Consider the following 14,985-nt stretch of genomic DNA (forward strand, 5'->3'; position numbering starts at 1 on the left):
CAAAAGTGAACAAACAGGAAACGCTGGAGAGGGTTCTGGGAAAGGGGAACCCTCTTGCACTGTTGGTGGGAATGTAAATTGATACAGCCGTATGGAAGACAGTACGGAGATTCCTGAAAAAACTAGGAATAAAACAACCATATGACCCAACAATCCCACTACTGGGCACATACTCTGAGAAAACCATAACTGAAGAAGACGTGTCTCTCAATGTCCATTGCAGCACTATTTACAATGGCTAGGACATGGAAGGAACCTAGATGTCCACTGACCCACAGATGAATGGGTAAAGAAGCTATGCTACATACACACAGTGGAATATTACTCAGCCATAAAAAGGAATGCATTTGAGTCAGTGCTAATGAGGGGGGTGAACCCATAGCCTATTATACAGAGTGAATTAGAAAGAGGAAAACCAGCATCGTATATTAACACATACATATGGAATTTAGACCGATGGTACTGACGTAGCTATCTGCAGGGCAGTGACGGAGGCGCAGACGTGGAGAACAGACTCGTGGCCATGCAGGGGAGCAGGAAGGCGAGCGTGGGTCGGGTGGAGCGCGCAGCGCGGAAGCACGCACACTGCCATGTGGAACAGAGTCAGTGGGAACGGGCTGTGACTCGGGAGCCCGACCAGGGCTCGGTAACCACCTAGGGGGTGGGATGGGCTGGGAGGGGGGAGGGAGGCTCCAGAGGAGGGGCCACATGTCCCATGGTCGATCCGTGTTGATGTGTGGCAGAAACCAACACAATATTGTGATTATCCCTCAATTAAAGATAAATGAATTGAGAAAGAGTAAAAGAGAAGGGGCGAGTAGAAACAAAAAAGATAGTGTAATGATAACTGTTGAGATAGAGGGGAGGATACATGGGGGACAACTATATTATTTTTAAAAAACCTGAAATCATTATATGACAATAGAACTCACAGCTCAGTTAAAAGGCAACGAAGAGACTGGGAAGCAAGGTGAGCCTTCCAGCTGTGGCCAGCTAAGGAGACTGGCCAATCAGCTCCCCCAAAGTAACTCTAAAGCCGGAAAAAATGGACAGAAATTACCATTTTAATACTCTGGAAATCACCGAAGTTAAACAACAGTCTGAAAAGGGTTCATGCTTATGAAACTGCTGGACTTTAAGGTAAGAGCAGCGGGGCTCTGCGGTATTCTGTCTTGGGAGTGCAGCCCCCAGTCCCCACCACCTCTGTCCCCACCAGCATTGCCATCATTCCCACCACCACCATCACTATGACCATCACCCTCCCACCATCATACCACCATCATCACCAGCGAGGTCGGGAGAGGTTCTGCCAGGGGAGGGAAGGGTGAGGAGCGGCAGCGTCACACCTGCCAGGGGAACGCACAAGCCCAAGGGTATTATCAGCAGAGGCGACGGTCCTGGAGGCAGGGAGGGCCAATGGCTCTAGTTGTCTGAGCTGTGGTCGTGGTGTGAGACGCTATATTCCTGGGTTTGTGTATACACACACACATTCAGAGCAGGGACTGGGACGACACAAACGTGATATATCCCTCCAGTGGAACACGGCTGCTGCTGCTGCTGAGTCGCTTCAGTCGTGTCCGACTCTGTGCGACCCCATAGACGGCAGCCCACCAGGCTCCCCCATCCCTGGGATTCTCCAGGCAAGAACACTGGAGTGGGTTGCCATTTCCTTCTCCAATGCGTGAAAGTGAATTCGCACAGTTGTGTCCGACTCTTAGCGACCCCATGGACTGCAGCCCACCAGGCTCCACCGCCCATGGGATTTTCCAGGCAGGAGTACTACTCAACAACAAAAAGGAATGAAGTCCTGGCACACGCTATAGAATAGGCGAACCTAAACACCATGGTGCCCAGTGAAAGAGACCTGACGAGAAAGCCTCGCACTGCGTCAGTTGCTGCGATGAAACATCCAGAAAAGGAGACGCATTGACGCAGAAAGCAGACTGGTGGCCGCCTCGGGCTGGAGAGCGGGAGCATGGGTAACTGAAATGGGCACAGGGAAGCTTCTGGGTTGGTAGGAAAGGTCTTAAAATGGACTGTGGTGATGGCTGCACAGCTCTATAAATTTACAAAAAATCCTTGAATTGTACCCTTGTAATGACTCAATTTAGTATATAAATTACATCTCAACACAGCTGTTTAAAAAAAAGAGATGGGAAGGCAATACTTGCAACACATCTGACAGAAAGATTACTATCGAAACATACACGTCAACAACTCAAAAGAAGACTGAACTGAGCAGATAAACAGGCAATTCTCAAAACAACTTCTGAAAGCCGCATAGGAAAAGGTGCTCAATTCATCCAGAAATCAGGGAGATGCAAGTTCTTGTGACCACTTCTCGTCCTCCCAACAACCCTGTAAGAGAGCGTGATTGTACCCATTTTACAGATAGAAGCAGAAGCTTAGACAGTTGCAAAAACGGGTCCTTCAGTTACAGTGAAGATGCGCTATCTTAACTCTTACTGCCCAGACTCCCTAATCTCAGCTATTGTTATTCTCAATCCAACATATATATGTGTATAGTTAAAATATTGAGACATTACAGATTGTGATGGGCTGGGCGAGGCTTGCTCAGTTCAGTAATGTACTCTGTTGGGTATTTGTATTATTCCCATTAACACCTAATGGTCCATTAGGGCCCATTATGGATTTTTTGTTTTTCTCTTTGTGAATAGATATTGAGATTTCATTACTACCAATTTATCACTAGAGCCCTAAGTCTAGCTAGTGTCGCTGTGGCTTGCGGTAAAAGCTGAAGCTTTGTGAATGCCTTGTTAAGAGTCATTTTTGGGGATTTACCCCAACCCACACCTTCAGCTCCAGGTATCAGGGACCACTGATGTGGTGGGAGCCAGCGTGCAGGGACCAGGACCGCCTATTCAAGCACCGCTTGGGAGCCACAGGTCCTCGGTTACGGCCTCAGCCACGTGATCCATTCACCGGGAGCCGCTAAGCAGGTCACGTCATCTCTCCTGTGCTTCAGTCTCCCCTTTTGTAAAATCAACCCCTCAAATTTGAATTTATTGAAAGAGAGGCTGGGTGTGAACAGGTTTAGGAGAATGCAACAGAGTAACAGGCTTCACCAGAGACAGAATCTACCTTAAACTTAACCCACATGGATAAAACCCAAACGTTGGGCTTTACAAAGTTTAGTAAATCACGTTCATCTGGGATTCAAAACCCAACCCAACCCAAAAGTTACCTCGAGAAAAATCACGGTGTTCGAAATAAAAGGCCGAGGACTCCTTCCCAGGGTTCTGCTCACAGGATGTCCCCAGACTTCCCGCAGAAGACAAAGGGAAGGCTGGGATGCCTAAGACTCAGGAGAAGCGACCATCTTACTGCCCCCCAGACTGCAGGCGAGAATGAAGCCCAAGATGCGATCCTGAGCCCTATGGTCACACGAGCACCAGCTCGCTTGGCACTGGAAAGCTCGCCCAGGCAATTCTGAGGTATTCTTTCTAAAGTGTGAGGACCACTGCCGTGGCGCAGAGGAGCCCAGACATGTGCTTCAGAGCCACCTGGAAAGCCGCTGAAGAACAACGGCCAGGGGCCCTGAAGCATGGCAGCAACTGGGCCTCTGCACATTTGCGAGGGTCTTCAAGTGACTTTGACGTGACCAAAGCTTGCCTATCAGTGTAGGTAGGCTGAGCATTCAACAGAGGTGCCCCTAAGAACTAAGTGGTATATTACCTGGGCAGGTATATTACCTGTGCAGGGTCTGGCATGCAGGAGTGTTACTTGAATGACAACTGTATCTTATTTACCTGTGACAAGATGCAAGAGAAGAGGGTTCTGGTCACTTTAGGGTTTCAGGAAAAGTCTATACAGCCTCTGGACAGGTGAGTCAATCACATCGTCCACTATGGCTGGGCTCCAGAACAATGATGGTAAAAATGAGGGAGAGAAGGCAGAGGCTGGCATTTAAACCAAACTGTTTCAGGGAATAATCTGGTGAGAGAAGTAGGGGGACCTCAGAAGCTCCCCTGGATGATTAAACAGAGCTCCCAAGCCTAAGCCAGCCACAGAATCTGCAGGCATATTTTCCAAACGCAGATTCCCTGGACCCATCCCTGGAGACTCAGCGCCTTTGTTTGTGAAGTCCCCAGGGTCGTACATTTGTCATCCCCTTAAGAGATGGCAATCACCAGCTTAATGACCAGTGGCCTCGGAGTAAAAAAATGAGGAGGAGAAGGGCAGGAAAGACTTCCAGGTGAAGAAAGGAGAGGGCAGAGGCTAGGCATCACAAGGGGGCCTCGTCAGACCTTCGGCTGGCATCCTTGGTCCCCGCACCCCCAACCTAAGTCAGGGCCTCTGACCCGCTGTTGTAACCAAACTAATATCTGGGTGTGTTGGCTTGTGTGTCATCTCATCTGCTAGATGTTAAGCTCCATGATCAAAGGGTCTTATCCGTTTACTCATCACTGGGCGGCCAGCTCTTAGACAGTGCTTGGAACATAGTAGAAACTCGAAAAATTTGTTACATAATGAATTAATTGGGTCACTGCACTCAGTTGAGGATGTTCAGATCCACCTGAATTGGTTCAGAGTCACAGATTTCTGCCCCCAAATCACCATCTAGCTCAGACCTCGAATTTTTTGCCTCCCTAAAGACGTTTTTCCACCATTTTTCATTTCTCTGATGAGACTGTTTCATTAGACTAAATCCCCTGTGTTTCTGGACATGTCTCATATGCTTGATCTCAGACAAGCCCCTTGTGCTACTTCAAACATGGCACTTGGGGTGCAGTTCAAATCTAAATTCCACTGGTAAATTCTTCAGTTACATTTGAGGAAAGATCCGCCCCCCTTTAAAAAGCACACAGACTTCTTGTCAATAAATTTCATTCTCTAGGATCTTGAAAAATGTGGTCTGCATATGAGAAACTCAGAAAAAAAACAAAAACATAAATTGATATAGGGACTCAAAATATTCATTTCAGAACCCAATGAGATACATATTTCATCTGCACTGTAAGTGATCCCAGGAGTGTGTTTATTGCCACAAACTCAGAGCCTTTATGGATGACTGAGGCATCAGAAGGTGGAATTTTAAAGGAATTCTGGGCTAGGAATTGTGGGCCCAGATGCTGGTATCACTTGCCTTAAACAGAAAGTGCAGGTAAAAATACCTACAATGCAAGCAGCAATGTTACTGAACTCTAACTAGACAATATCACTCACAAGTGTCAAAACTCAGTTCTCCCATTCATACAGTCAACAAACACTTCAGTGAGCATCTTCTACTTGCCAGGCAGCATTGGATTATAGACCAGAGGTGAGGGACTGAGTCACATGGATTAACAGGGGACGAGATGCCAGAACAGAGGGAAGGAAGGGTGCTATGTTTCCGAGGTGGGAATGAACGTCTTTGGTGCGTTAACACACAGCAAAGAGGTCAACCCCACGACGGGAGCAGCGTCAGCAAGGCCGGATGAGAAACGCCGTGCTGACAGGGGAGTGACGGGGCGCGGAAGCAGATGGGAGGATGTGTGAAGCCTTGAAGTCTCAGATCAAGACTCGCTGACGATCTCTGAAACAGAAGTGTCAACAAGATTTCAAGAAGCTAAAGACAAAGCCCAAACTGAAACTTCTATCTCATGTAATCAGAAAGATCCTTTGAAGACGGGCAACGAATGAGCAGGATGTCAAACGCCTTCGGATATAATGCCACCTAAAGTCGTCTGGCGCATCAGCGAAGGTTAGTCCCGCACACCGTGGACACGCAGCGCAACGCTATTCCAGCTTCCCACATTTTCCCCTGATTTCAAAACCGGGTCCTGCTGCACTTGAGAGTATACTTCTTTCACCAGAAATGAGAGAAATGGACATTTCCAGATATTAAATGGGTCCCCTGTTACTTTTAGGGCTTGGAAGGCTGAAGCTACGGAACTCAAAAGTGCTCCCTTGATCAAAGAGTCCTAAAAGGATTCCCCAGGCCTGAGAGCTGTGTCTCTAATAGGATTATGCCTGAATTAAAAGACGGAACCACTTATAACTTAGGGCGCTCTCTGGCTTTGAAGTTTGCCTCAACAAATGATCCATTTTTATATAAACCAGAGCTGGAGAATGACAAGGAAACCTGCAAGTATTCCCAAATGGAGAGCTTTGTACAAGATAATCAGGGGAGAAGGAACATTTGAATGAACGCTTTGGATCTGCCTTTGAGCAAATGATGGCATAAAAGAGGGAAAAATTTTTTTTCTCTCCTGAAGCATTTGACAAGACTGAGGTCATTTTTTTATTATTCATAAGCGAAGATAGTCCAACATCTTCAACTGTGTGTGTGTGTGTGCACGCGCGTAAGCCCATGAGCACACACACAGGCACACATATGTTTGCATGAACACACACAACTCCATGAGCCAGGTACAAACTGCCTTATGGTTTCTGTTGTCAACATGAATCAGGTACCTACACAGTGTCAGGTGTAGACAGGTTAATGCAACATGGCTTTTTCCCCGCTTCAACTTGCCCAGAAAGAGAAGAGGAAGCAAAAAAGGAAGAGCAGCAGGAGGAAGAGGAGAAGGGAGAGGAGGAGACGAGAGGAGGAAGGAGGAGAGAGGAGGAGGAGGGCGGGAAGAGAGCGGGTGGGAAGGAGGAGGAAGGCGCGGAAGGAGCGCAACCCCTCGACTCCGTGCGGGGATGTAGAGCCTGCTTCAGCCAATGAGATGGCAGCAGGCTGACGAAGGCTTAAAAAAAAGTCTCACCTCTCCAGCCCCCGCCACGACCGCGAGAAGACTGAGCTTCAGCAGCCCTGGTGTTCGAAGCAGGGTGAGGGTCTCGTGGAGCAGAGTCGCCCCAGCTGACCGCCTGCCACCCACCGGCATATGGGTGAGTCCAGCCTAGAGGAGCAGAGCCACCCAACCAAGAGCAGATGAGTTCATGTGACGCAGATGCCAGAGGAATAAAAGATGATTGCGGCCGGTAGGCTTTTATACAGCAGTGGTTAAACAGTGCAAGCATCGTATCCATTTTACAGATCTGGAAACAGAGGCTTGAAGAGGTCAACTAACCGCTCAACGTCATACGGCTGTTAAGCAGGATGAGCAAACACCAAATCTGTCTGGACTTTAAACCCATTCTCTTAACTATTAGGAAATGCACTAGTTGTTGAATCAATTCTTAAATGTTAAGTCATTCTCCTTACAGCTTCAGCCACTTCCTCTTTATTCGAGAACATTTTAATGCCAGACTACAGAATCACAGAAAAGGTCAACAGGACCTTTTCCCCCCAAAAAATAATAATAAAACTATAAAACAGTGTCACATAGTTCTAGTCCCTTCTGACACCATCCTATGGGTCTGACAGAGCAAACAGGAAAGGTTTAAACTTTAATTTCAATGTAAGGGTTTCTTTGGCTGAGGAATAGCTCATCTCTCTTTAATTTATCAGGAGGCCCAGTAATAAAATAAGAGCAAAATCTTCCAATGTGTTAAAAAAAAAAATACACCTACTCTCAGAAGGTTTCCAAATTGTATATTAGTTCGCATTGAATTTATTTTCCTGATTAGATTGCCTTTCAGCTGCACCAGAGCTGGGGGATGTGAGGCCAGAACCGGCACACGGTTCTGTGAAGAAATCCACCATCCCGAAGGGAAAGCCCTCCACTGCCTCCCACCAGAGGTTCCAGAGCTCACTGTGGAGAGACCTGGGACTGAACTCCAGCAGTGAAGTAAAGCAGGTGTTTTTACAGAGCAGTTGAGCTTCAACTTCCTCAGGGAGGCCAGGAGAGAAAGAAATCCCGCTGAGTGGCACGCGGCTACATGTTTCCTGGGTTCACATACTTCAATTGTCTTATTTAATTCTCATGATAATTCTGTGAGATATACATTGTCCCATTTTTCCAGATTAGAAGACAGAGACTTAGAGCTTTAAGAAAACCTAAGCAGAAGTCGCTCGACTAGTAAGTAAGAGAATCAATATGTGAGAACTTTTGCAGCCCTGTATCTCATGTGGGGTTTCAATAAAACATATTAATTCCTTAGTGGGGGGAAATCATAATTCATGAGTCAAAGAAGTTTCTGCTGAAGCTTTGGGTTCGGGAAATAGGAGACAGTATCATATGGGATGCTTTCAGCAATGTGTAAGAGAAACTGATTCAAAGTAGCCTAAATAATAAGATGTGTTTTTCTCACCCAAAAGCGTGAAGGCGTGGTGGGTCTGGGGTCGGTTAATTCAGGGACAGGGACCGAGCGCATCATAGGTACCACTGCTCTTGCTGGGGTTTCCCAGGTGGCACAGTGGTAAGGAACCTGTCTGCCAATGAAGGACACAGAGGAGATGCAGGCTGGATCCTTGGGTCCAAAAGATCCCCTGGAGGAGGAAATGGCAACCCGCTCCACCTTTCTCGCCTGGAAAATCTCCTGGGCAGGAAAGCGTGGCAGACTGCGGTCCATGGGATCGCAGAAGAGTCCAACACGGCTGAGCACTGAGCTCATGCTGCTCTCACAGCCCCGACAGACTTTGCCTCCAGCAACAATACTCTACATGGCGCCAGCTGACCCTCAGACTCTCTCTCAACGTGGGACTCCAAGAGGCTATTAGCAATCAACCTGAGTTGGCAAGCCATGTGAAGAAATGAAACCCATTATTTTCTGATTCCAGTTCTTTCCTTCCCAGTGCATAAATGATTGTGAAGCACTTCACATGTTCCCAACTCTCCTGAAAACTCAGGAGTAGGGGATATCAGACAAACAGAGCAAACGGTCCCTTGCCCTCGACAGCCCAAAACCTTGCTAGAGAGACAAATTATATAGATCCATGAAACAATGCAGGAAGTTATTTTAAAGCTGTATTAGTGTAGATAATAAAGAACAGATTGTCTTCTTCATCACTGGGACTGCATTGCAAAGAGAGAATTTGGAGAATTCGCTGGTTTTTTATTTTTGACCTGCATCTTACATTTTTATTAGCTCCACTTCCAGTCAGAATATGTCTTGCATTGATTTCATGTTATTGCTTTATTTATGAATTATCTTCCCAAAGCTAGAGAACTTTGGACAAGTCGCAGGATTTTCTTTTTTTAAGTAGGAAAAAATAGGATCTGTGGAATAAATACGGTTTTTGTTCCACCATTAATAAAATGAGATTGATGCTTATGATGCTGTGGAATTTTTTAAGAAATTCTTCACTGACCATGATTACAAAGCCACTTCCAAATGCATGTTTGTTGTTGTTGTTTATATAAAGCCCCAAAGATAATTTTTAAAATAATTTTAATTTGTCTGAAAAAAATTCCTCCTTCCAGCCACCTTATAAGCTAGCTAAAACCTGGATTCATGATATTGATTTTATATTTCAGGTTTTTCGCTTTGCATCAAATGTCATTAAATAAATCACTTCTTGTTTTGGAATTCAAAAGCACCACTGGCTGAAATTCCAACTGTGCTGCAATATCTTAAAATGAAGTTTCCATGCAACGATGTTTAACAAGAAAAAGACCACATCTAAAAAGGCAAGGGGATCACAACCATTTCCTTGGCTATGTGCACGGCCACTTCTTAGCTTGGGGGCCAAGCAGAAGCCCAACATTTAGAGACAGGACAGAAGATTATAGGAAAAAGCGTGACTGAATATGGAATTATACACGAATTCAAGAAAAATCTAAATTTAAAGGCAGAGTGAAAATTTCAGTCACATCACATATTTACAAGTTTGTTTGCCCAAGAATCCCTTCTGTGGTCACAACGGACCCCTACAGGTCATCTACAACCACCATACTACCACCCCGACATTGCAAAACCATCGCTTCTGTTTGCCTATTTGCCACCAAACTCTCCTGTGTCTTTGCCCATTGCCCCCATCTCCCCTTCCCCCGCTCCCAGCCAAGTCTATTTCTCTGATGCTGCCCGGATGATATTAGGCAAACCATTTATTTTTCAGCTTTTGCAACTTAATCTTTCAAATTCCTTGGAGATTTTATTTTCCAAATTTTTCTAATAACGTTGTGTCTTAGTTTGGCCAATAAGGACACATAATGTAAAAAGCTTTAGAAAATCCTGATAAGACATAATTTTATTACAATAGATAATAGAGAGCAGGTTTCAATAAATGTAAAAATATATAGATTACTTTTCTTATAAGTTCAAGACACACTTGTCACAATAAATTCAGATACTTTCCAAAAGCACAAGGAGAAATTTCTAAGTCAGCTTCAGTCTCTCAGAAGAAGCACTGCAGCGTGTTGCGGGGCATCAAGAAAGACCGTCATTGTCACATGCCCACGTTCCCACATGTGTGCACACTGTCTGTAAAACAGGATCGAGTGAATCTGGTTGCCTGCTTTTTTTCTACTCAGTAATAGACCATGGGCATTTTTCTCATGTCAATAAGCACAGATTTTAATAATCATATTAAATGCTGCATAGGATCCTACCCTATTGGAATACCAAATGCATTTTGCTAAGGTTATGCTGTTGATCATTCAGGGCAGTCCCAATATTTCAGTATCAAAGCCCCCTGGCTATGAGAACATACCAACATCCTTACCCAAACTTGATTCAGCTGGACTTTGTAAAATAGATGAATGGTCCTGCTATTCTGCTGTGGAAACCTTTTAGGGATGCCTTTCCTCCTGGGTATTATAGGGGCCAATATCTGATGCAGGCCCAGTGCCTGTGAATGCAGAGCCAGTGACTAAGGGACAGACATCCCCAGGTACCAGCTTCCCAGAGGGGCAGAGGCCTCTAAAAACCTGTTCAGGAGTTTACACAGACATTGTCTGGGGCTCCAGAAACGGCTGGGAGACTTGAAGGCAGAAAACTGAAAATCTTGGCAGTGTTACCAGGGTCAGAAAGACTGTGAACATTCCTGTTAATGTGACCGGTTTCTGACTGCCAGGAGGGGAACATTCATCATGAAAAGAACAAACGATGAGCATGTTTCAGGTACACCACCACCAAAGGGGTCTGCTTGTCTTAAACGCTCCCCTGAAACAGAACTGAAGAACACATCTCAGAATCACCACCCTCAGAGGCCAGCCCAGAGGCCACCAGGAAAACCTCTGCTCCTTCAGCTCTGGGACCGCAGTTCAGAAGCCACCAGGCCAGGAAAGGCCACAGCGCTTTATCTATTATCCGATGCTGCCTCCTTCAGCCGGCCCTCTGCAGGTGTATCTTTTTGTTTCCTGAGCACAGTTACTAGCTCTGGGTTTTTTGCAGCCAGGGCTTTAAGAGTGAGGTTTGCAGGGAGCTTGGGCAGTGTGTGACCACTCCCGTTAGAAGACAGCTTCAAAACCAAGTTGCAGACTCTTCCCCTCGTGACGAACGGGCAGCATGGCAGTGTGTTTTGTTATGCCTCTGCCATCATGAATGGCTCATAATTGCCACGATCTCTCTGAGATCAGTTGTTTCTACAATTAATGACTGATTTCACAGGGCATTAACCACCCCCAACAACAGTTCATTAACTGCTGGCAAGTGGGAATATGCTGCTGTTGGAGGGAACTTATGCTGCCTTCAGAAGATTTGTGCCCACGGGGAAATAACAAGGAAGACGGCCTTTCTGGGCACCTGGAGACATAGCACGGGAGGTGGGTCTCAGCAAGATGGTTTTGTTGTCTGGACCTGGGGCTACGCAGCCAAGATGCAGGGGGATGGATCCAGGACTGGACTGGGGCCGAACCCTGGTCCATATTAGGGAGGATCAGTGCAGTCCACTCATAATGACTGAGAGTCTGGCCTAAGCCCCTGTGACAAGGAAAAGTGGCTGGCTGGCAATCCATAAATGGTGACGGGGAAGTTCAGACAATGGGCAGAAGACAAGTTGATATTTGACTGTGGGGGTCCAAGCTATTACCCTTCCCCCCACACCGAACTTGAAGCTTCTCTAGAGCAGGAAGTGGGCCTCCTTTCACTCAACTCTGCCTCCCAGGGCCTAGCCCAGGACCTGGCACATCACAAATACTCAATAAATATTTGTTGAGTGAATGAACAAACTGGGGGCGGGGGGCGGAGCAAAGCTAGAGTAAGTCTTGCTGAGTTCAGAGCAGAGACCTAAACTTGCAAGGAAATGGCAGAGCCACAGGGTACCCGCCTCTCAGCTTCTTTTCAGCACAGACCTGGTCAGACCTGGGGGACCCAGAGTGAAGGCCACACAGATGCATCTCTGGGGGATTGGGACCCAGGAGGTGAATCTTCCTTCCCCAAATATCGTGCACCCTACAGAGCCAACAGGACCCCATTTCGGTCCCTCATACTCCTTCAGCCTCACCCCAAACTCTTTCCTCTGCTTTCCACCACGCAAGCTTCTACTTGATTCCTTCTACATGTCAAGGTTTTGGTTGTTTTTTTTTTCTACTCTGGGGGCTCTGCACACACCATCCTCTCCACATTTAGCGTGTTCCCCCTACTTTTGGTTCAGCTGATCCCTGGCTGCCTCCTGGATTGGAACTCGGGATCTCTCTGCCGGGAGAAACGTCCACTGGAGACCCTGTAAGTACTAGGTGCTCCTGCCGTACCACTGTTGCAGTCTGTCCATGTCGTGTCACTTTTTGGCTAATGTCATCCCCAGTCAGCTCCAAACTCCAGATAACCCATGCATTGTGGTCAGTAGCGTCCCCTCACTGCCTGGAACGTTGCGGGTTTTCATGATCTATTTGTTAAAGATAAATGCATATGAATGGGGTCCTTTCTTTTCCTGTCGTAGGTGAGTAGATTTGAATCAGTGAACTGGAGGAATCTGCCAAGTCCTTCAGCAAAGAGCTGTCATTACAACACACACCTTTGACCATCTTAGGGAGTGTGAAGATTTTACTGGACAGACCAGTAAAAGACAAGCAAATCATGGGCAGGAATGGCTTGCTTTCATCCTGTGTGTTGTCCTTTGCCTACTCAGGCTAAAACAGCACATTTCCTGGGAGGCTGGGTATCTTTACAGATGAATTCACCGCTTTCAAGCATTTGACAAAGGTTGACTTGTTCCCATCTAAGCTGACACCCGATGCTGGGTCCCATGGGTCTCTGGCCTGAAAAATAGACTGAAAACATCTCAAACTTCAGCTAAGTGGAACTGGAATCTATTGACCTAATCTCCATGGCGGGCATTGCAAATCACTTTTAAGATGAGTGTATTTGGGTTTTTTTTATTTTTATTTTTGTTTGTGCCTCTTAAAAATGGTAACGAGAAGAAATATGCCCCAGGGGTGGCTCATGGCTGGCTGGGACTGTTGGAGCTTTGTCATCTGAAGCTCCATTCGGGGCCAAAGGGGCCCGGATTAGGGGGAAAACCAGCAAATGAGCTCAGAGAGGCAGGAACAAAAGCTGAAAGAGATGACCTCACCTCACAGAGCCAGAGAGACAAAGCTCTCCGCAGCCCTCTGCCACGCTGCTTCAGTTTGGTCCTGCTCTTTGTAACCACGGCTTAACGATTTACGTGGGTGACGTGCAAAGCAGTTTCACGTTCATTAACTCATTTGATCCTCGTAACTCGGGGGAGGACTTGGTGGCCTCCTTTTGCCAAAGGAGAAAAACAGAAGCTGGGCCTGCAAGTGACAGTGACCCAGCCAGGACCTGACACCCACCCCTTGTGACCCCCTCAGCCAGTCCTCCTTGCCCTCTGCAAACCTTTCTCCCAGCTTCAAGATGAAACAATAATCAAAGCCTTACTGGTGAGAGTTTACTATGTAACACCAGGACTGCACCAAATGTTTTGTGAGCACTAGCATAGTTAATCCTCTTGATTACACCATGAAGGTGTGTGTTAGTTTCATGTGGCTGCTGTAACAAATCATCTCAAATTTCTTTCAACAATAGAAATGTATTCTCTGACAGCTCTGGAAGCCGGAAGTCTGAAATACATCTCACTGACTAAAATCTAGGAGTCAGCAGATCTGGTTCCTTCTGGAAGCTCCAGGGAAGAATCCATTCTTCGCCTGTTTCAGCATTTGGTGGCTACTGGCATTCCCTGGTGATGGCTACATCACTCCAGTCTCCGGGGCCAGTATATTCAAGTTTCTTCTATTTCATGTCTATCTTGACATTCCCTTCTCCTCTGCAAAGTGTCTGTGAAATTTCCCTCTGCCCGATTCTTATAAGGACCCTCATAACAGCATTAAAATCCCACCCACATTATCCAGGATAATCTGAGTATGGATATCTGTGAGGGGGGGAGCAATTTTCAGCCTAAAATAAGGTAGTGTTTCTCTTCCAACTGTGCAAAAAGAGGAAACTGAGGTAAGACAGATTAACTCACATGTCCAAGGTCATGCAGTTGCTAAGTCACTTCAGTCATGTCCGACTCTGTGCGACCCCATAGACGGCAGCTCACCAGGCTCCCCTGTCCTTGGGATCCTCCAGGCAAGAACACTGGAGTGGGTTGCCATTTCCTTCTCCAATGCATGAAAGTGAAAAGTGAAAGGGAAGTCGCTCAGTTGTGTCCAACTCCTAGTGACCCCATGGACTGCAGCCCACCAGGCTCCTCCGTCCATGGGATTTTCCAGGCAAGAGTACTGGAGTGGGGTGCCATTGCCTTCTCTGGATCACAACTAGTACAGGTCAAATCAGGATTTCAACCCAATCACTCTCACACCAGAGTTCACTGAGCTATACTATCTTCCTAACTGGCCCATAACTTGGGTGATCTGTTTTTAAAGAAATAAAACACAACTCTAAAGCCAGTCTGCATGTGTTCCCCCAGGCACTGAGTTTTCTGTTTAGCAGTGACTGTTGCCCATGAAGAACGTTTTCTCATAAACAGGCCTCAATCACAGAACATGAGCTCCATCCACACACTCTGGTGCAGAATTGCTCATTTAACTGTATAAATAAGCTGGTCACTGTTGAGGGGCTCTCATCTCGGGAACCACATCCTGTTTTTCATAAAACCGTTCTAAAGGCGCGGACTCTTCAGCCCACCTCGTCCTCCCACCCCCAGGAGGCTTTGCCTTGCAGAGGGTCAGGGAGCAATTCCCATCCTGGAGGAACAGGCCCAGGAAAGGCTGAGATTCGTGATTCCTGCACGAAATGAGAAATGATTTTCCT

Source organism: Capra hircus, chromosome 18, assembly GCF_001704415.2.
Source record: "Capra hircus breed San Clemente chromosome 18, ASM170441v1, whole genome shotgun sequence".
Taxonomy (NCBI): domain Eukaryota; kingdom Metazoa; phylum Chordata; class Mammalia; order Artiodactyla; family Bovidae; genus Capra; species Capra hircus.